This window comes from Cyprinodon tularosa, unplaced genomic scaffold, assembly GCF_016077235.1.
Source record: "Cyprinodon tularosa strain WSP-4 unplaced genomic scaffold, ASM1607723v1 ctg117, whole genome shotgun sequence".
In the NCBI taxonomy this organism is placed as follows: domain Eukaryota; kingdom Metazoa; phylum Chordata; class Actinopteri; order Cyprinodontiformes; family Cyprinodontidae; genus Cyprinodon; species Cyprinodon tularosa.
Window position 1 is genome coordinate 861,192 of NW_024037970.1, and position 22,961 is coordinate 884,152.

Sequence of the window (22,961 nt, forward strand, 5' to 3'; positions counted from 1 at the left end):
ATAAAGAACAAGCTTGTCTTTCCAAAAACAGACAAAAAAAAAAAAACAGCTATTGTTTATCTTAAAGTACTGTTTGTTGGTACAAAAGCTTACTTTATATCTGCTGAAACTTTACAGCAAGGGATACATACATTTATGTAGATAGATATATTAGTGAAAGCTCCTCTAATGAAAGACAGACAGACAGACAGACAGACAGACAGACAGACAGACAGACAGACAGACAGACAGACAGACAGACAGACAGACAGACAGACAGACAGATAGATAGATAGATAGATAGATAGATAGATAGATAGATAGATAGATAGATAGATAGATAAAAAAGTGCTGAATGTTGGAACAGTAAATCATATGCCAGTCTTACGTTTACATTAAAAATGGAAATATCATGTACATGTCAGATTAAATAATACTACTTCAGCGATAGTATCTAGGTGTTACTTTATTGTATGTCTCGTACGGTGTCTGTTGGTTGTGCTTTTCTTTTTACATCTCTTTGCAGGTGATGAAGCAGACTGAAAATGTTTTATCATTATCTCCCTTTCATCTCCTCTTTTGTCATCTTTTCTCCTTGTTTTTCTGTTTTTCCCCTTTTGTTCTACTTACTTTGCAGTGTCCATATATTCTGTAAAACTCCCTGCAAAATTATAATAAAGCAATTTATATGCATGAAACAAGCGGACCTACTACTCCACTTGTGAAAGTATAATCTGTTGGGCTCTATTTGGCATCAAGACAATTATTCTTATTGTTACATTACCAGACAGGATAATGTAAAAAAAAAAAAAGACAATGGAAATGTCTTAAGAGATGTACTGAACAAAATTTCATTTTGTATACACTCTGTGTACCAGAGTGTACCATAAAGTCTGTCTAAGTCTAAGTCTAGAGAGATAGATAGATAGATAAAGACATATAAAGATGTAGACAAAAAAAAATATGTTAGAACAGTAAATATATTTATATGTTTATATTACTATTTTTTTGTATTTATTAATGTTTTTCAAGGCTGCACTTTAAAAAAATTAATTGTCTAGAGCTGTTTTAAACAAAATTTCTTTTTGCTTGCACTACAAAAGGGTTCACGGTTTAAGCGGGCTTTCAGTGTCGTTGTGTCCTTGGGTAAGACGCTTCACCCCTATTGTCTGCTGATGGTGGTCAGAGGGTCCAGTGGCGCCAGTGTACAGCAGCCTCTCCTCGCTTCTGTCAATGAGCCCCAGGGCAGCTGTGGCTACAATGTAGTTTGCCACAATCAGTGTGTGCGTGAATGACTGAATGTAGAGTAGAGCGCTTTGTTCAAGTCTCCTGACTTGAAAAAGCGCTATATAAGTACAGGCCATTTACCATTTACAATTCATTGATTTAATTTACTTATTATAATAGGCAATTACAGTCCAACTTGACTCAGCAAAAACTCCTGTGACACAATTTTAGATAAATGGTATAATCAGGGGCAGTTCTAACTACTGCAAGGCCCTGAGCACAAAAACCTCATGATTTCCCCACCTAAAAATTAACAATTCTAGAATATTTGACAGTTTGTTTCTCTTTATTTAATAAGTAAAGAAGAAATTAAATAACTTACAAGTTAACTAGGACAACAGATTTTAAGAGGGACAAAAATGAGGAAACTTAAATGCATTATGTTATCCACCATTTGCATCTAATATTTCTCCCTCTCCTCTTTTTGAACACTGAACATAGGAAAATGTATGTTTCATCATGTCTCTGTTGCTTTTGCAGGAATAACTTTTAGAATAAAATAGAAAAGAATTCAACTTTATTGTCATTACACTGTCACAAGTACAAAGCAATGAAATTTGCATCTATCCAAACTACTCATTTTGCATTAAACCAAAAACTATTGTTGGCCTTTGGTAATGGCTAACTGCACAGGAAATCAACTTTTTATTGATTTTTGCTGTATTTGTTCATTTGTTTTTGTTTTTTTGTCTTGTTTGGAAAAAGAGTATTCAACTATGCAATACCAATACTATCATAATCAATTTTATTGCCAAGAAGGTTTGCACTTAGAAGAAATTTGACTTGTATTGATGGTGTAGGCAAAATAGATGTGTATACAGAATACATAATCTATACCTATATACAGTAAAAAACCTACAATATTCTATATGCAATTTATAGTACTGTAGTAATGTAGCGCAGAAGGTCTGGAGCTGCTACGTCGGTGTAGCTTGTAGGTCCTGGGTGAGGAGGGAGAGAGGCAGTGTCACGGAGGCCTCTAGGCCTTCTTGATAAGGCTGTTAGCGGATGGAAAGAAACTGTTCTTGTGGTGTGAGGTTTTGGTCCTGATGGGCCGCAGCCTCCTGCCAGAGGGAAGTGACTGAAATAGTTTGTGGCTGGGGTATCAGTGAGGGATCAGTAACACACTTTCCTGCATGCCTCATAGTCCTGCAGGCCTGCAAATCCATGAGAGATGGAAGATTGCAGCCAATCCCTTTCCATGCAGACTGGATGACACTCTGCAGTCTGCCCTTGTCCTTGGTGGTGGCACCAGCGTAGCAGATGATGATGGGGGAGGTGAGATTGGACTCATTGATGGAGGAGTAGATGTGTACCATCATTGTTCTTAGCAGAGTAAATTTTTTCAGCTGCCGCAGGAAGTACATCCTCTGCTAGGCTTTCTTGGTAAGGGAGTTGATGTTCAGCTCCCACTTTAGGTCCTGTGAGATGATAGTACCCAGGAAGGCTCCACAATGACAATTTTGGAGTCACAGAGGGTGATGGGGACAGCTGGTGCTGAGTTCTTCCTGAAGTCCACAACCATCTCCACTGTTTTTAGAGCGTTGAGATCCAGGTTGTTCTCCTTGCACCAGGTCACCAGATGGTCAACCTCCCACCTGTAGGCGGACTCATCAACATCGGAGATAAAGGAGACACATGATAATTCACTCAGTTGCCATTTTATTATCCTTCAAATATACAGTAGCAGCCCTTCCAGATCGATGTTCTCCTCTGTTCTGGTTTGACACATGTTCTTATCACTAACTGAAACCCTGCAGAAAGGCTGTTAAGGTTGTCAGAGCACAGTTAATTGAAACAATTAGACACAATAATCACAGAAAGTAGGAGAAGACAATAAAATGTTATGAACAAACCCTGAAAAAAAGGCTGAAAAGGATTATGAATGAACACTTTTATAAGTAAGTAAATCTAAATTCAGCACTCATAAATCAGTTAATCAATAGAAGATTGATTTATTCAATCTTCTATTGATAAATCTTCACATGTTAGCAATTTAGATTTCTTTAATTAAATATTGATTACATTTAATTAAAGAAATCTGAACCGCTAACATGTGAAGATTTAAATCATGAGCACCAAAAAACACAAATATCCACCGCTTCTGACAGTAAAAGAGCTGAATCTTGTATCTGAGATCTGATTGTTTCACATTTGTTTATTTGGCTCTCAGACTGCAGGGTTTTTGTCAATACCTGCAGGATTTATAAGCAGAATAGGATGAACGTCTTATAGTTATCATAAACCTTTTATGAAACCAGTACCAAGTTTTTATTTTTTTTTCTGTCAGGCAGAAAACCTGTATTTTTTTCACTTAATTTTATTTACATTTTTGCAACTTACACAGACATATACATACAAGCCTAAATTCTCGCCATGTATTAGAGTTAGTGACTTGATGCGCTGCATTACATGTTTCCTCCCATTTGTCTTGCTGTAAATTTATATTAATTTCACTTTCCCATTTTTCTTTGGTCTGTAGAGTTTTGTTAGGATCCATATCTATGAATAACTTGTATAAATGGCTAATAATTTTCTTATTCCTGTGCTTTTAAGACAAAATAGACTTTCAAATTTTATAAAGCGAATGGCTAAAGTAGGTTAGGTAACCAAAGATATAAATATTTATGAACTACATAAATGAACAATATTTGTATATATTGTAAGCTTTGTATAGATTTCGGGCTTCTTTTTATATGAATATCAGATAAATCTAAATAATCTGAATTTCATATTTGTCTCACCTCTCTATAGAAACTAGATACTATTTCCAGTCACAAAATACATATAGCAAATACAGAAAACCAAAACACAAGCATAAAACATGCAAAAAAATAAAATCAAAGTACAATATATTCTTCTAAGTTTTGCATGTTTTTAAACTCAAGCGTCTTAAACCTGAAGTGGTTCTCCTTTCTGGACAACTGAGGGCGCTAAAGTCACACACTACTTTGTCCTTTTGTTCTCGAGGCTTATTCTTGCCACAAAAAATTTACAAAAGGCATCTTGTATTATCATAATTTATGAAAGCCTTTTAAATTTAGATGCAATTAAACAGGTGTGACTAATGTGAAAATAAAAGTTTTTTAGAATTGCATTTTAAATAAAAATTTTCAAACAATATTTTGTTTTACTGAATTATCAGTCATTTTTTTAATAACTTTTTCAGGTTTGTATTATTTGAATGACTAGTTATTTGAATTACTAGTGTGAATTTATAATATTATGTAATGGGAGGATATGTAAACTTTCAAGCACAACTGTTTGTGTAACCAGAAAAGACTTTTACGCGTAAAATAGGGGTGAAGGTTGTGCCAAGCCTGATTGAATCCCGAAAACAGAAAACTTACAGAACATGGTAGATTAGACCAGTGGTGGGCAAAGCACTCAATTCTAGTACTTTAGTCGCAGTATTTTTACTCATAGCCAAATCTTACTCAATTATTAATAAAAGTTACTCGGTGAAAAATCTATTCAAAAGCCCTGAAGTACTGACTTTTGAAAATACTTAAGTTTTCAAAGGTATGTGCATTTAAAAGTACTTACGTTTTTACATTTTCTAATATCAGGATCTTTCTGTATGATTTTCAGAGTAATTTTACAGAACCTTGTATCTTTCAGGAATTAACTGAAGTATTGATGCGTGGAACCGCTCTGTTACAAATTCTACACCACCTGCAAAAAGATGCAGCCTAAACATGCCCAAAAAATAAGGAGAGCTATTTACATTATTATTTATTATAAAAAAAAAAAAAAAATGAAAAGAAAACAAGACTCTCGCTATGGACTGGAGGTTTAAGATCTCATCCTCATGATTTGAGATCTCATCCTACTGAACAACTTTGTCATATGGCATCAACTCACGCCTTAAAAAAATTTATAAACCATAAATAAGATTTTCCCTGACTTTCTCACTTTTATGGAATATCATGCAAATCTTTAAGGTAGTGGTGTCCAAATTCAGTCCTAAGGACTTCTGTCTTGCATGTTGAAATCACATTTCAGGAGAGAAAAACTGCAACAGCAGATTACAAAGCTAAGCTGAGCCAAAAGCAAGAAGTAAATAGCAGCTTCCAAGAAATGTAGTGGAGTGAAAATTATATGTACCCCTCAAAGAATTACCTGGGTAAAAAATACTTAGGACTATGTTACAGCATCATCAAGGTAATCAGGGGATATCACATTCCCACAACAGCTTGCTAAATTATATCAGTAACTTTAAAGTATATCTTAATACATTCTGAACAGAAAATAATGTTTGATTAATAAATCAAATTATATTGATGCATGAAAGCACATCAATATGCTTAAAGTACAACAAACTAAATAAAAAAAACTGATGTTCTCATTGTGCTTTTGAAAACTAATATCAGCTAAATTAGTTTGGAAAAATTCAACGTCATGAATGAAAAAAAGAAAGAGCTAAAGAGAGTTGAATTGGCTTTGCTTGTCTGATCTCTGTAGCGGTAACCCTTTTATTCAGAGGAGCACTTCTAGCTGAAGTGTTTGAACCCACAGAAAGTTTTGGGGGGTGTGGATGGAATGACTGAGTACTTTCCTACCTTCCCTAAAGAATGACCACCAAGAGTCTCTTGAGAAAAGAACTGAACCATCGTCTCAGTGACCATCAACAACAGCAGAGACTGTGGTTGTTCTGGGCGGCTTTCAGACATAAATGTGTTTGAAATTGCGTCAAAATGAAGCAGAAGGCTAAAATGAGTAACCAATGCCTTCTTACACTGTGGTCTTAAATAGTTGTTGGACATGTGATATAGGATTGTACTAAAACATTGGCAAGATTCAGTTTAGTTTTTCCAATAATTACATGTCATTATTTTCTGACAAGGACAGTCAGAAGAAGCTTTGTGGAAAACAATATATTTGAATGGTGAATTAAGTCTATGCTTGGGTTTTGGCTGAGCTGCAGTTGAATTAGTGCCTGCCCTGTTTCAACAGGTCTTCTTATTGGTATTATATGTGGAGGTCCCCCCTGATCCCTCCCAGAGGGCTTCCAACCTGTGGACCACCCAAAAGCTGCAGTCCCAGAACAACGACTCGCCTCTCATTCATCCTTTTGTAATTTCCCTGAGTTACGGAATGACTGACAAGTCTGTCTTATTCCCAACCATCCCAGTGACTCTGCAGCAGCCGGCAAAGAATTCCAGTCGAAATCTGAACCTTTCCAGAGACACATAATTAGAAATAGAGAAAACTGAAAGTTTTACACCCCTTATTGACTATTTTGTTTTCAGGAACGAGTTGTATCACTCTGCACAAAGGGGTTTTATTCTCAGGAAGAAATTTCTGTACAGGCTCCAAATCAGAGTCAGTCAATGTAAACTGATCGACAGAGGAGACAGAAGCAATAAATTTTGGTTCATAGCGGCCTTTTGGTGTACGAGGAACTGTTGTGATCAGTCTCGCTTCACTGAGCCTTGACAGTCAGGCCTTGTGTCCTGCTGCTGTCTGCCATTTCCTCTTGCTATGTAACATCTTATCTGCTGGGTCTGTGAGGTCACTGCTTATCTGATTGACAGAACTTTGACTTCACACAATATCCAAATAACCGGAGGGCCTGGAGGATCACAGCAGCCAGGAGAGTGGGAACAAGCAGTGAGAGGGGGAGCTAATAAGACAAAAAAAGAGGGGGGGACACAGATAACCCCTATCCTTTAAATTTGGTTCTTTACATCACATCAAAATGATAGATCACACATTTACAATTTTGTAGAGCGACAGTTCTTTCCCCTCATCCTTCAATTTATTTGATAGACCAAACAGCTGCCAAGACAGCAGAACAAGGAATCAGATGCTTTTCAGTCAGTGAATAATGAGGCAGAAAAAGCCCAATGTAAACTTGTTTGCTACGTCTAAGTTGGATGTAAGTTATTAGTCTGCCTAATTACACCAAGTTTAAGAAAAATATGTCAACATGTACTAATTCAGATAGGCTGCAGAGTAGATAGAGACCCCATTTACCCCTCTGTCCTGGAAACCCTGTGCAAAAACTACCCTGCAATAGGAATCTACATTTTGCCATGCCAAAAGGAGGCCCCCGTTCTTCCTCCCTCTTCTTGCTCTCATGGAGGGGTGGGCTGCAGCTTTTGTCTCCTTTGCTCCACCAATTGGCCACCAAGTGGCAAGCAAATGACGAGAGCCCCTCTGGAACAGCTCCAGAGGAGTACAGCTTGTGCTGTTTGATAGGCAGGCATAATGGATGATGTAGTGCAAGTTCCTAGGCCTCTCCCTGATACAAAATTTTCACTATCACAATCTGAATTACATCTAATGCAACAAAAATTCACAGAGATTTGCCTCAGTAAAGAAATACTGCCAAGCTGTGCATGCACCAAGTGGGCCATCTGGTCCAAGAGACACAAATGTAAAACAAAAGAAGTACATCTACTTTTATTGACAAAAAAGCACTTGTATATAGATACTAAATTGATTAAAAATCTTTTTTTAATAAATACATTTATTGGACCTATTTGTTATATTAGTTGTATATAAGATGTTTTTACTAAGTTTTAGAAATTAGGTGTGAAATGAAAAATAATTTCTAAATACCGCAAACAATAGCTTCTTCTTTATTACTTCCAAGTGTGGATTTTATTTTTAAGTTTTCAGATTTTTTTTAAACTTTTTATATAATTAATGTTCCCATAGTAACTAGAGGTTTCAGTGACTGTGAAAACTTTCTGATGATATTTTAAGACTGATTGTACTCTTACCTGTACTTAATTAGGTTTTCCTTCCACTTATAAAACTGGTAAAAAAGCAAAGTTGAAGTAAAATATGGAATTCATTGTGTCTGTCTCTCCCAGACACTCACATCAAAACACCCCCACACTGAGATAAGATGATTTCTCGCTTGTATTCATAAAGCGTACACTCATAATAACAAGTAAATTGTGTAATTTACGGATAAGGGCATGCAGCATGCGGGAGAATTTCAGTGGCTTTTGTGAAGACTTTGGACTTTCTTGATTGTTCATCTCTCATGTGATGCGATTCAAATATTACAGTGATATCCAAGCCCATTCATGCAGGACCCTCTTGATCTCTCTTTGAAAATTTAAAGCTTTTGGGCACACTTGTTCCTCATGTCTACTACTATATTTGCCCGGTCCCCTGTTATCACAGACCCATCTTATCTTCACGGGCATTTAAGAGAATAAGGGTGCAGGAATAACAAACGGAGCAAAGAGGAAGTGGGATCTAAATCCCCAAGAAGGATGCAGGCTGGGAGTATTTTGCCATTTAAAACCCTTCACGTTGGGTTTAGGCCTGGCATACTGTATTGTCATATTTGTATTTGGCAGATAAACAATTTAAGAATGCTTAAAAGACAGGAATAATTTATTTTTACATTTTCTTTGCTTTTTAGTGCTCCTCTAAATTCAGTGGGAGCTTCTGGAGTCTGCGACTACAGTACTTGATGGCTGGTACTCTGCAACTTTTGTATTTGTTCTTGGTCCACACATTATCTGTCTGCTTCTGTCTCCTTGTACCCCAGTCGGTCTCAGCAGATGGCCGCTGACACCGAGCATGGTTCTGGTTCTGCTGGAGGTTTCTTCCTGTTAAAAAATAGTTTTTCATCTCCACTTTTGCTACAAGCATTCTTGGTGTGAGGCATTGCATTCGATTCAATGAGTTGCTGCAATCAACTGGTTTTCCTTAGATCAAAACTTTGAATCATTTGATTGTATGATCTGGTTGAATTGTAAAGTGTCTTGAGATGACATGTGTTGTAATTTATAAATATATAAATAAACTGAATTGAATTGAATCTACATCAAATAGCTGAATGACCTCTTCAACATGTAGCCAGTTTCTCCAGAGTCCACCCAATCATCTACTAAGTTAATTAAGATGGGTTGAACCAAGGACAAGTCTAAAAGTTGTAGGCTACTGGCCCCCAGGAACTGGAATTGCCCACTGATGAATTTATGACACCATAATGACCAGAAACAAAAAGCATAAAACAAGATGTACAGAACTAAAACTTAGCACTGTCCTTTAAGTCAGTTAGTAATAATGGGAACACAAGTGCCCAGGCCAGATATTGTCCACCAGCTGGGTCATATGGTGCCCAACATCAACACCCACACTTGCAGCAGAGAGACCCATGTCAAGGGTCCCAATGGAGTTTTTTCTAGGTGAGCCAACATTAAAGTATTTAAGCATTTAAGTATATTGCTGTCATGTTCATGAATGATGACAGGAGAGAGGGGGAAACTGACAGATAAGGTGGAACCTTCAATGGAGTAACATGGCCATTGCTCTAATCTGTGGCGGTAAAGAAAGCACAGAGACAAACCCTCAAAACAAAAGCCTTAATTTTCAGGTCTGTAAAAATTGCAACCCTCACCTATAACTATGAGATACAGAATCATGACAATAACTATGAGATTCCTCTCTAGGGTAGCAAGATTAAGCCTTAGAGAAAAAATTAGACATCCTTGTGGAGATCTGACTAAAGCTGCTGCTTGTATGAAGGGAATCAAGTGTTGGTTGTTAAACTGTTGATAAAGATGCCTCCCTGGCTTTTACGGTTTTCTTCCAATATCAGAGATGCTGAGGAAATTGGCGAAAAAAACGTAACAATGCTTGTATCTTATTTGCAATAAATGCTCATATGATGCATCTGAACTCCTCTCTAGCCAGGCCTGCAACAATTTAGCTAATTTCCTAATTGAGAAAAGGTTAGAAGGACAGTCTGTAAACCCATATTAATTTCAGTACCAAAGTTGTCCCCTGCTAGAATAGATCTTGATAAATTTAATAAATAAACTCAAAGTTTAGAAGAAACCATACACCAAGAAAGTTTTTCATTCTGCTGTCTCAATTTTTACCCACCAAGAAAGCTCTACTTGTCATAACTTCTGATTTAACTCAAGTAATAAACATTTCCCTTTTGTCAGGTGTTTTTCCCCCAGGCCCTAAAAAAATGGCAATTTTTGAACCATTGCTGAAAAAGAGAAACTTGGACAAATTGCTACTGCAAAATTTCAGGATCATCAGTAAGATTGATTTTTAAAAAAGCTGTGTGCAACAGCTAAACCAATTGCTTACAATGTCTAGTCTCTTCAAAGTCTTCTAGTCAGGCTTCCATGTTCAACCCTGTACAGAGACTGCCCAAGGTGCTCAATAACATCAGTATATATGCAGACTATGGAAGAATTAAAGTGCTAGTATTGATGTACTTCAGTGTAGCATTCAACACTCTTGATCACCCCATTTTATTAGAGCTCTTGGAAATTGGGTTTGCCCTTCTGGTACAGCACTGGACTGCTTCGAATCCTAAAGAACATGAACTTTTTTTTTAAGTGGGGAACTTTACATTAGAGATCTCACAAAACCATCTTAGGGCTCCTTTTATTCAGTATCTACAAACTCTCCTTAACTCACATTATAAAAAAACAACATAACTTACCATGACTATGCAGACGAGAAACAGTTGTATGTTACATTGTCACCAGGTGACTGAGAACCCATTAGCACTGGGTACATTATCAAATGCATAGAAGAAACCAACACATGGATCTTCCACAATTTTTTTCAGCTAAATGAAGACAAAACCGAAGTAATAGACTTTTGACCAAAAGAAAAGCATTCAAAACTTAGCACATTGCTTCGACTGATACAACTAGAAACCACCCTTAGGCTTGAAATCTGGGTGTAGTGATGGACTCAGACCTAAACCTTTAGAAGCACATATAGACAGTAACAAGGTCTGGCTTCTATCAGCTAAAGAACATCTACTTATTTAAATGACTAATATCAAAGGACATTGAAAACTCATTCATATCCTCATCTTTAATAGAGTTGATTACTACTACAGTCCTTAACAGATCTGCCTAACAAGTTGATCAGAAAGCTGCAGCTGATCCTGAATGCTGTTGCCCACATCCTCAACAAAACAAAGAAAGTGGAGCACATGACCCAAGTCCTAAAATCATTATACTAGCTCCCTGTCTCTTAGAGAATATAATTTAAAATACTTCTACAAATCACTGAATGGCTTAGCTCCAAATTAAAGACTTACAGAATGTCAAGTTTATTAACCTTAAAGTGTATTAAACATGGAGAAGCAACCTTTAGTTCTTATGCTGCATAAATTTTTAATAAATTCCCAGAAAGCTGTAAAAGCGGCTGGCTAGTCAAGTTGTGAGTCACCTGTGTTGCACATAGGGGATCCTGATTCGAATCTCCGCTGGGGGGAATGAGCCACCTGTGTGAGTCCTTCCCGTTAATGCCTACATCATTGTCTACTTTGTAAGTCGCTTTGGATACAAGCATCTGCTAAATGCATAAACATTAAAAGCGATGAAACCCTCAGTTGGGAGTGTCCTTTGCCTGTGCTATCTAAGCATTATTAGTTAACTTTTTACTCCATCATTCCAATGTATTAAACGTTTATATATCAAAACATTTAAATGTACTCCTCTTAGTTTAATGTGCCACTTTTATGCTCTTTAATTATTTATGTTGCCCATATGTTCCCACCAGAAAAAAACTCTGTACATGAATTAGGTACATTATGAAAACTGATAGGAGTTTGAGCTGGTTTGACAAAGCCCTGCTTTGGAATATAAGTATCTATCCAAAACTGTTAATGTAAGGAACAATAGTGATCTTCCCACAAGATTATAGTAGCCTAAAACTCAGTGATACATGTGAAAAGTGAAGCCTGATTATCGGTTTACTGGAAAACTCACCTGCTGCTTTTGCTCAAATTCCTGCTAAAATATCCAGCAGCACTTTACTTTCAACATTATAACTGCTTAAAAGTAAGTATTGTCAAGGAAATGTTCATGGAGCACATTTTGAGGTGATGATTTAAAAAGTACAGAGATCTCAATACAAGAAAGATGTGAATCATGTACTGGACATCAACTCATAGATATTGAGTCCAAAGGTCTCAATTTCCTGGACTTGACTCGAAATGACAAGTTTCAAATAAATTAAATTCAGTTAGATTAATTTAATTCAATTCAATTCCATTTAAATTACTAGTATGTTATGGATCCCAAAGGGGAATTTTTTTTTCATAGCTCAGGTGTATGTTTTTTTAAGTTGATGTAGATGTCGATCGCTGTAGGCAGGAAGAATCGTCTGTAGTGGTCCGTCAGACTAGATCTGGAGATGACATGGTTTTGGTTCTGTTTAAGTTTTCTTTTTGAGTTTTCATTGGTTTAGTTTCCATTTTGTGTTATTCTAGCTGTTTTGGTCGTATTTGAGTTCTTATCTATTTCTTGTTTACCCTCTGTTGCCCCACAGTTGAGTTTCCAGCCAAGTTTGTTGTCCAGGTGATCACCAATGTATTTATATTGCTCCACCACCTGCACTTGATACTAGTAGGATTCAAGTTGTTTCTGTGTCTTCTAAAATCTGTGTCTTCTAAAATCTATAATTACCGTATTTTCACGACCATCTCATCGACCGTATCATCACGACCGTCTTCTAAAATCTGTGTCTTCTAAAATCTATAATTCTTCACTGTTTGTTCACAATCAGGATCAGATCATTGTTTTCCACCATGCGACAAAGTGATCAACCAGCTTCCTGTACACAGCTTCTTGTTTATCTCTGATGTATCCAATAACTGCCGAGTCAGAGATTTCTAAAGATGGCAATACTACTGGAAGTCAGAGATCAAAAGAAATATACACTTGACCCATCCGTTTCAGAAACTGTGGTCTGTTTGTCAGGTAGTGATAGGTCCAGTTGATTTTTGGAGGCCTCATCTGAATCCTCTGTTGTTTCTGGTAAATCAGGCTGAATTGTGTTAAATGCACTGGAGAAATTAAAGAGCATGATTCTTTCTGTTCTCCAGGTATGCCTTGTCTTAAAGGATCTGCTATCAAATTCTTGGTGGTGGCAACTATGTCACACCTTAAAGGATCAGTGCCTTCATGAGCCAGAAGTAGTTAGGTTCAAAAAAGGGAACTACTGGGAAATTTGGCACATTTTTATTCTTGATAAGTGTATACCCCTACTCACATATAAATCTTATGATATCTCTAAAAGTGTACTGGTTGTAGAGATATCTTGGTTTTTGTCATCAGCCTATAATCACCTAAACCAGGGGTCTTCAACGTTTTCCAGACCAAGAACCCCCAAATTGATTGCGAGATGGAGCGGGGACCCCCTAATTATATATGGTATGAAATTGTGTTATATCAAACTGGTAATAGTCACTCTATTACAGATGGAGTGATGTAACAAAAGTAATTTCTCCCTGGGATTATTAAAGTATTTCTGATTCTGATTCCTGGTTGATGGGACGTGTTGTGAATGAAATGGTGCCCAGCTTGAAAGAGCTCCTGTGTGTCGCTGAATGTGTGCATTGATGACTGAAAGACATCTGCCTCCATTCATCTGTTTACTACAGTGTATTGAATTCATGTTAATGATGATTTAAAGACCTTTCAATTAGTGGAAAAAAATTGCAGGAGGGAATATTAAAAAAAGTTTAATCAACCCAAACTTTCGTGACACCATGCAGTACCTCTGCGGACCCCCTAGGGGTCGCGGACCCCCTGTTGAAGACCTCCGACCTAAACCAAAGGACCTGTAAACACAATAATGGACTTTTGCAGTTATTCTCAGGGGTCATTTAGTCTTTGTTGAGTTGAAAAGTTTTAATCACCTACTTTTTGATTGTAGAAGTTCTATTGAGCAGAAATATCCACAAAAGTGAATTTAAAGCTTTCATCAGGTAAGTTATCAAATTTCCTCACATAAATATCAGCTGTTTTTAAGACTCGGTATAGGAACATATGCATAGATTTGCTTTAATATAAATTCTTAAAGGAATGTAGAGTCGAATCGTCAGATAATTTAATTATCATGCTATAACATGGGGGGCTAAAAAGGATAAAATCAGAGATTAAGTTTTTACATTTCTTATATGTCAACATTTAGTCATACTTTGGTATTTAGGCTTTATAAAAAGCTACAGTTTATCTAAAAAAACATCCATTCATTGTTTTTCTCAATTCTCAATTCGCACTTTCTCAAGATAGAGTTAAAAACTTTTAGTTTTTTTAAAACCCTACCACCTCCAATAGGCTGTTGTTAATTTTAATTGACAACCAAAACAGTATTTTAGTATTTGGTATTGGTAATTTCATTTAAAGCACCACCCAGGGGTTTGAAGCATAAAAAGTCATAAAAGGTGTATAACCTGTGGACAGGGATCCTAGATGGTTTCTAATCCACATGGTCCATAGCATTATAATGTAGGACTCACTACAACACCTGATATAGGAGCAATAATGAATAAGAAAATATAACGGATGTGGTGTTCCAGTAGGAGCAACTTGCAACATTGAGAATGATACACATCAAAGTGTTACACTGAACCGTGATTTTTTATTTTTTTGTATGTGCGTGCATGTGTATTTATATGAGATAATGGAACTCCTTTGATTCCCAAGAGTGATTTGGTTCCAGCTTGCTGATGCATTATTCCCCTGTTGGCCTCCCGTAAAGGACTTTGATGAGGATCCAGAAGAGAAGACCCTTATTGCCTGCACTTAGTGTGTCAATATAGAAATTGTTTTGCAGACTTCCTCCGCGTCTCATCATCTTCTCTTCCAGTCATGCAGGCGGTCTTTCATCTATCTCTGCTATCTTCTTCCGTAGCATGCGAGTGTTGAGATCACCAAGCCGGCAGGCCACCACCTTTTACTGCTGGAGGAAGCACTTTATCTGCAAGATCATTCTTGATGACGCCCTGTGTTCACTCTCACTGACAAAGACAGGATAAGGAGATTAGTCTGGGGTTAAGACAAAACTTTGATAAGATGCATTAAACAATTAGCTGAAACTCAAGAGTAAGTAAAGAAAAACAGTTATGTCATTGTGAAATGGATCAAACTGAGCAATACTACCTTTAAGAGTTTTTTTTTTTTTTTTTTTTTACAAAGAACCATTTTTACAGGCCTTAATAAGATATCTGTAACATGCTTTAATATCTCCATATCTTTCACCCTTTGCTCGCAGCATCCAGTTTCAACAAAGAGGGTAGGGCCATTTACTCTTCTCAATGAAGAAACTTTTTCTGACAATAAGGCATTATCTGGTGCTTTGGGTCATTTCTCAGGTTTTGCCGTCAAAACTGAGTGATTAGAAATTGAGGCCTAAGAGGTGCAAGATCAAAGGCACACATTTCCCTGTAATCCTGGACTGTTGTTAATCTTCGTAATCTGGTGGCTGTGTTTCACCATCGCTTGACGTTTATTTACTGTAAGAAAAGAAATGGTGCCATCAATTATGGGCCTGCTAGTGCTATTGTTTACTTTTGCCAATCCCTGAGAGCCGGGGCTTGCTTAGAGAGATATAGATATCCCCTCTCCTCTATTTACTCACCACAGTCCAAGGTGTGTTGACTTGCTTACCCTTGGCTTTGGGTTGGGGGCTGTCTGGCTGCTTTAGGGTATCGGATGTAGGCTAAGAGATTAACAGGAATAGAGTTTTAGCCGTTCACAGGGTTTGGTTGTTTATTTAGTGTGGATACGTGGAAGCTGACGTTACCTATCATCAAAAAGCACTAGTGACATATTGACTGGCTTCATGACTTTCATTTGTAGCAATTTTTGGGGATTATTTCAACAAAGTTTCAGAATTTTTAGGCTCTGTGGGATTGGAAAGAACATAATTGTGCAAATTTTTCACTGGTGTTTCAGTAAATCTGTTGTTCTCTTTTTCGAGCCCTGTATATAGTTTCTAGGGTCCAAGAACACTGCAGAGCTCTAACCTTCACACTAGAATTAAAGAAAATATTTAAGATTACAATAAAATGTATTCATTCCAATGAGTTTATCAAGAATTTTCTGTCATTGCTGTTATTCTCGTAAAACAAAAGGTTTCAAAGCAAATAAACTAAAATCAGTATATCTGCAGGCCTATTTTTTTCATTATCAATGTAAACTTTTTAGCCTGTGTTGTAATAAATTAGGGTATTATCTGCCTTCTTTTTCTGATCCTGTTCATAATTATATCTGTCAACTATGTTGTGAAATATCTAGAATGTTCTTATGTTCCTTTCTCACTGGTCTGTAAGACAGAAACATAAAAGTGACGCAACCTAAAAATCTACCTTTGGCTCTGCTAAGTGAAGAGTAATCCAAACAAAAATCACAACATCCTGGTTTTAGATCTGTTCTCTGATCCATGTAGCCTGTCATCTGTGTTTCTTTAAATTATATCAAAACCTGTTACTTTCTGTGATATAAAACAGTCTGTAGCAGAAACACATCAAAGATGTCAGAGTTTGAAGTCAGTCTCTGGACTGGAGTCAGACATGGCGCTCCTATTGTCTCCTTGTGTTCCTCCACTGTGAAACATGGTCACAGCTGGTAAATGTGACATTTTGGCAAAGGGAGCCAGGCCAGTGCACACAGTTTTCCAGCAAATGAGGAATCAGTGCTGAAGTCTTAAAGGTAGGCGGATCAAAGATACATGACTTAAAGACATCCAAAGCACATTGTGTCATGTTAAAAATAATTTGACAAAGGATTCTTTTAGATGTTCCTATTAGAGGTTTTACTATGTAAAGCCTCGCTAAACACTGAGTCATAATAAGAACAGCAATTTCACAGTTGATTTGGATTTTTCTTTGCAAAAAACAACACAAAAGGATACAACACAATAAAAAATTTAATATTTAGAGAACCTTGTAAAGCCATATCAGTAATAAAAAACTTGCATGCGCATTAAAGCAAAAAGCAACACAATATTAACAAAAAACTTCAAAAAAATATATATATATCTGCGGGATATCTGCAGTAAATGTGAAAACTATGTAAAAACCAGCATGGACATAAACACTTATTTTGTCAGTTGCAGGCTTGTAAAGCCCCTGTCACACCTTGATGATTTAGCTAGTGTATGCCTGACATCCCAGAATCTTCTAAAATGCTGGTATATGCTGAACATTCAATGTATTTTTTCAATTTTGGGCGTATTCATAGAGTATTCATAACGAGTACAGAACTTATGTCCAATGATAGCCTAACTTATGCATAACACACAGCAGTGTAATGCTAATGAAGTGTAACAAGCCTGTGTCCTGAGGGGGGCAGCAGTGCACCCGGAGGTGCCCAGCCTGCATAAAAAGCACACAAAGATTTCTCTAAACTTCGCATTTGCAGTATTAACCTAGCTGCTGTTAACCGCCCACCAAAAAATAATTAACTAATTGAAAAGAAAAAAAGAAAAAAAAGAAAGAGGGTTTGCATTCAGTGTCATGTCTGCTAGGAAGTTTGTTGGTCATGGCCGTGAATGTGAAGGCAGGGAGGATCCATCACAGTCACCTTCTCGCTCACCCTATGAGTCTGGAGAAGAACTGACAGTTTCCTCTTGTGAACCCCCTTGGATACCAAAACGCCAATATGCTATTACACAGTAGCTGTAAGTAGCTGTAAGTAAGAAACATGTACAGCAGTTGTCTGGAACACTGGAATACGTTGATATGCATTATTATGCACACCTTACTCAGGTTTTGGATAAGCTAGCCAACATGACTTATGAGTAACTTAACACTCAATGATCAAATGATGTATCAACATACGCTCATACATGAGCATGCTCAAAATTTCTTGAACATGCTCAAAATTTCTTGACGCACTGGCCATATGTACTACTAATATAAATACTAAACAATATTAAATACTAAATATTAAATGTTAAAGGTGTGACAGGGGCTTAAGAGAATAGAGGTCACTGTCCTAACGACACAAACATAAAAAACAAAAGTTCTAGAGGTACTGCATTCAATCTAGAAAGTGTGCTATACTTAAATGAGACTAAGCTTTTGCATTTGTTACTAAATGCTTGGGGTTTAGGGGGAAACAAATCATCAAAAGCATCACTTTTTGTCTGTGACTAAGCATGTTGGAGGATTCGTAATGTTGAGGGCCAGTTCTCTTTCAGAGGCCCTATTAACTTTGCATGCTCCTGGCATCGTGGCTTCCATGAAAATGGATTGCTATTTTTTTTTTTTTTTTAAATAAAACTGAAGACTTTATATCAACAGGTAGATTTCTGTAGATGGTTCAGTAAGACAGTGTTAGGCCACAAAATCTTTATGAGTGGAGAACTAACACAAGTGTTGTTCTTTAGGCATTCATTTGCTTCTAAAACACTGATTTGATAATAAAAATGAACAATGACATGTGACTTCAAAACTGCAATATAAGATATTACATTTTATAGTGCCATAAATAAACACGGTTGCAAAATTATCATCTTAAAACAAAAAAATCAGCAAGATGAAGAAATCCTTTCAGCAATAAATCTGACCAAAACAGTAACAGAAAGTTACACGTGAGTGTTTATGCAACACTTCATTACTTTGCCTCTGGAGAAGCACAGTTATGAAACTCTGATGAAGCTGAAAGTTGGCATTGCTTTGAGTCATTAATCAAATTGAGGAGCACTATTTGGTCAGATTCCCCTGCAATTAATAATTTTAAAGTACACAGTTTAGTTTTTTTCTGTAAGTTATAACAGATAAAAACATACAGTTCCCATAAATCTTGAACTTTTTTAGGGTTTGTCATGCTACCATTACAAACTTCAGACTGTTTTTGTTGATCAAATGAGATGAAATACCACAAAATGCACAGTTGTGAATAGGAAGAAAATGTGTTTTCAAAATTTTAACAAAAACAAACCTGAAAAGTATGATTTTGCCCAGTGATTTGAAAGTAGGGGATTTGGCACCTTGCGGGCCTCAAGGGTGTGTGTTTGTGTGTGTGTGTGGGGGGGGTGGGGGGTGTGGAGGTGGGGGTGGGCTGGGGTGATAGAGAGATTGGGGGAGGTTATGCAAAATATTTTTCAACGAAGAAGCGGGAAAAAAATGTCCCTTATCAAAACATTTTTTTAAATAATTACCATGAATTAAAATGGGTAATACATTATTCGAATATGAAAATATACGTTTTGAAAAGTTTAATTTTTTCCATTTGAAATTATTATCAAATGTATTATTATTAAACATCTAATAGGTTTAAATTTTATTTGTTCTGTTCTTATCAATGTTTGTTGAAATGTTTTTTTTTAAATAACTGGATATTTAATACAAAGGCAAAAAATACTAGTCAACATTCTTATGCTAAACAATCACAATGATAATTAAATAGCTATAAAATGTAAATTAAAAACAGAATCCCTTTGTGGATCCAATTGAATCCTTGGTTTAGTCTGTTACCTCCAAATAAAAAGGTTGAGTTTCTTTGCTAGACTGTTTGTTAGTCTGGAAATATGCATTATTATTGAAATACCGGTTATGACAAAATGTAGAAAAGTCTTATAGGTAACGAGGTTACGCAAAGTGCAATATTTGTGTTTTACAGCTATAACTCCCTATACATTGAAACATCTTATTGAAACAAAAGTCTGGTCATATTCAGAATTCAAACTTCTGAAAGTACTTTAAATATTAAATTATTACATACTGTTCAATAAATGATAAGTGTTTTAATTAAGAGTAATTTCTTTCAATGTGCTTTACCGGAGACATCCCTGTTTGTCAAAGAACACGGTGCGGTATCAGCTGTTGAGCAAGTCCCTATGCTGTACCTGGTCTTTGTTACAACGCACTGTTATCCAAGTCATGTTGAAAACATTCTTCTTCGAAATGTCGGCAACATATTACGCGTTTTTTCTCTGACCAGAAGTTCAATGGCAAATCGTCCCTCTTCAAGTTGGCAATCCAAACGACAAACCCGTCCGTGGAGGATCATGAATCGGAAAAGTGAAATTACAAAATTCTTTTCACTTTTACCCAATGCATTACAACATCCAACTGCTATGCACATGGGCATTGTCAGTTTAACTCTAGCTCTCGCGAATTTCAATATTGAATTCCTCTTGTTAAAGGGGTCATAGAATGGTTCTATAGGGTATTTGGTGCTGGTCCTTAAGGTCTCTGAATGGGGTGTGTAACATTGGTTGGGCAGAAAAATGTATATTTGCTGGTCTATGAACCCTAATGCAAGGAAATGACTGGTTTTCTTCCTTTTATGGTATGTGTATTTTATGGTAATATTTAGAAGAGCTGTGTGCTGATTGGTTGGTTTACAACGAGCGTAGCTGCTGAGCAAAGACGCATCATAGCAACAAGCACTCACTCACTGAAACATCAAACTGTTGATATGGTAGGGTGATCAGACGTCCTCTTTTTCCCGGACATGTCCTACTTTTCTTACCTAAAAAATGTCATGAGGGGAATTTAAAAATCTTCCGGGATTTTGGTCGACTACAGTGCAGAATAACCAAGCTGCCAGCTCTGGGGCTGGTCTGGAACTCGGGCGGACGGGGGGAGGGAGCCAGCGGGGGACGGAGTGACCGAACCTGACCCGGTGACGGTAGCCGCAGCCCCGTGCATGGTAAGGCAGGCTGGGGAAAGCATACCTTCACCGGGTTGGGTTTGGTCGCTCCGTCCCCAGCTGGCTTTGGACCCGGACCAGACCCGGAGCTGATGGCTCCATTCAAATGCCCGGTCCGGTCCATTCAGACAAAAAATGATTGCCTTTATTTTTTACTGATTAACACTAAATCCTAAACACTAAACCGCAAACGTATTCGTTTTAGGTATAGATAATGATCCATTGATTATTCCTTGCTGACCAGACTTTTCCTTTAAAATGACGACCTACTGTAGGCAGTATTTTTTCCCATGTCCTTTAACCACTTGCTGCTTAGGAGGTAACCTCAGGGTCAAGGTCTTTCCCAAATGAGCCTCCTGTTCTTTACAGATAATGATAGAAAAATCCACATTAACTCATCCCTAATCAACTAAACCTAAATCAAGCTGCACTTTTGTTTAATCAAATACCCCCAATCAGTGCTTCCCAGCTCGTAACTTTGATAAGAAGGTAAATCTTGTCAGCTCTGTGCTGAACCTTATGTAGGTGGTCTAATCATCTCAGCTCCTCACCAGAACTCATCTTAACCAGTTGTTGGGGGGGTAGTGTAGTATGTTTTACATACACACAGATACACATCCCACATATGTGGTGCTGCTGATCCAAGAAGACGAATCAGAAAAGCCTCGAGGGCTCGGCCTGGCAGACCAAAGAGATGAAGTCATCCGACAGAACCTCATTTTCCCTAAAATTGCACCTCTGATCAGTGCAGCCTTTCCTGCAACAATTACAATGACCCCAAGTCCTCATTAGTAAATAGTGTGTAGGAGGAAAAAAAGGGACAAAGACCTCTTGGTTTATGAAAAGCAGGATGTTTTATTAAAGACCGTTGCTTTGTTTTTACATGCCTCCTCAGTTTCCCTGTCATCTCTTAAGGCTTCTCTCAACATCTCATTTTGATTAGAGAAATTCAGCATTAAGTACAGCTAGTGTGATGACGAGAAGGTTGGTTAATGTAGAAATCAGATTATGTGAACCTTCTCCCAAGAAGTCACTTAGGATGAATCCAGAATTAGAAAGCCACCGCTAAACCTGAAACTATATCTTTTTAAAAATATCTAATGTGCTGATTTAATTCTACTTTAGAGCCAAAAACCTAAAAATCTAGAAAGCAAGAAACACAACAGTTTGTGTTTCTATGTCCTTAAAAGTAAATATTAAGCAAGAGTCTTTTGGGTCATACCAATACACTGTCTCTTAGCACCACTATTTAAAGCAGGGATGTGTCAAATGAGTGGACGCTTATGGTGACAGAAAAAGAAGGTGCAAGCATCTACAGTATATAGAACAGGAATGAACTCTGTGTAAGTTAACACATTTTTTAGGATGGATTTTTCCTCAAAAACACCATGCAAATGATCCAAATCTCTGTTAAAGGAGGAAACACCCCAAAGTTCAGAGAATGAAACAGAACAGACTCAAGCTACTTCAGGTGTTATTCGTGAGCACAAAGAGAATCATTTTGCACATGGTTCCTTAATAATGACTTGTTGAGAGTATTATAGTAACAATGCACATTGGAATCTGAACAGAAATTTCAAAGCCTAAATCTCCCTAAACCTTTGCATTTTAAACCAAACTTTATGCACAAGCAATCCTAACCACTGGCAGTCTGCACCTGAAAAACCTTTTATGCCAGCACCAGTTTGCCTGTTGCAAAATAACCATTCTAACAACATTTCTCCTAATATCACCCTTCTCGCATGATAAATAACCAGGTTAATATTCACTTAAAGCTACAGTGTGTAATAATTACAGGGATATAAAGTCAGAAATTTAATATATTATACATAACTATGTTATTTATCATCACCTATGAGCTCAGCCATTTAACCATAATATTTGCGTTGCCTTAGAATTCGTTATTTATAATTACATAGGAGCGGGTCTCGCAGCCATGGAGGCTGACATCTTTGTGCTACGGCAAGCGCAGAGGCAACAAACTAGCGATTGCGAGATCGCCCATTACGCTCGAAAATAACTACGGCAAGTTGAGAGAGATTAACTGAGACGGTACTGAACAGTAGATGGCAGTACTATGCCTGAGAAGCGTTTAGTCTGCCTGAAACCAAAGAAGAAGAAGAAGCAGGTATACTGCGCCTCAGTAACAAGAAAGGTGAACAAGGCGGCAGGCGTGAGTGACTTTGCAAACTGTTTGGCACTGTGTGGCCAAACATCAGACGAATGGAGGATCATGCCTACTCTGTATCACAACGAAAAGCGGCGGGCACCGAACCCCCGTCATCTAAGAAG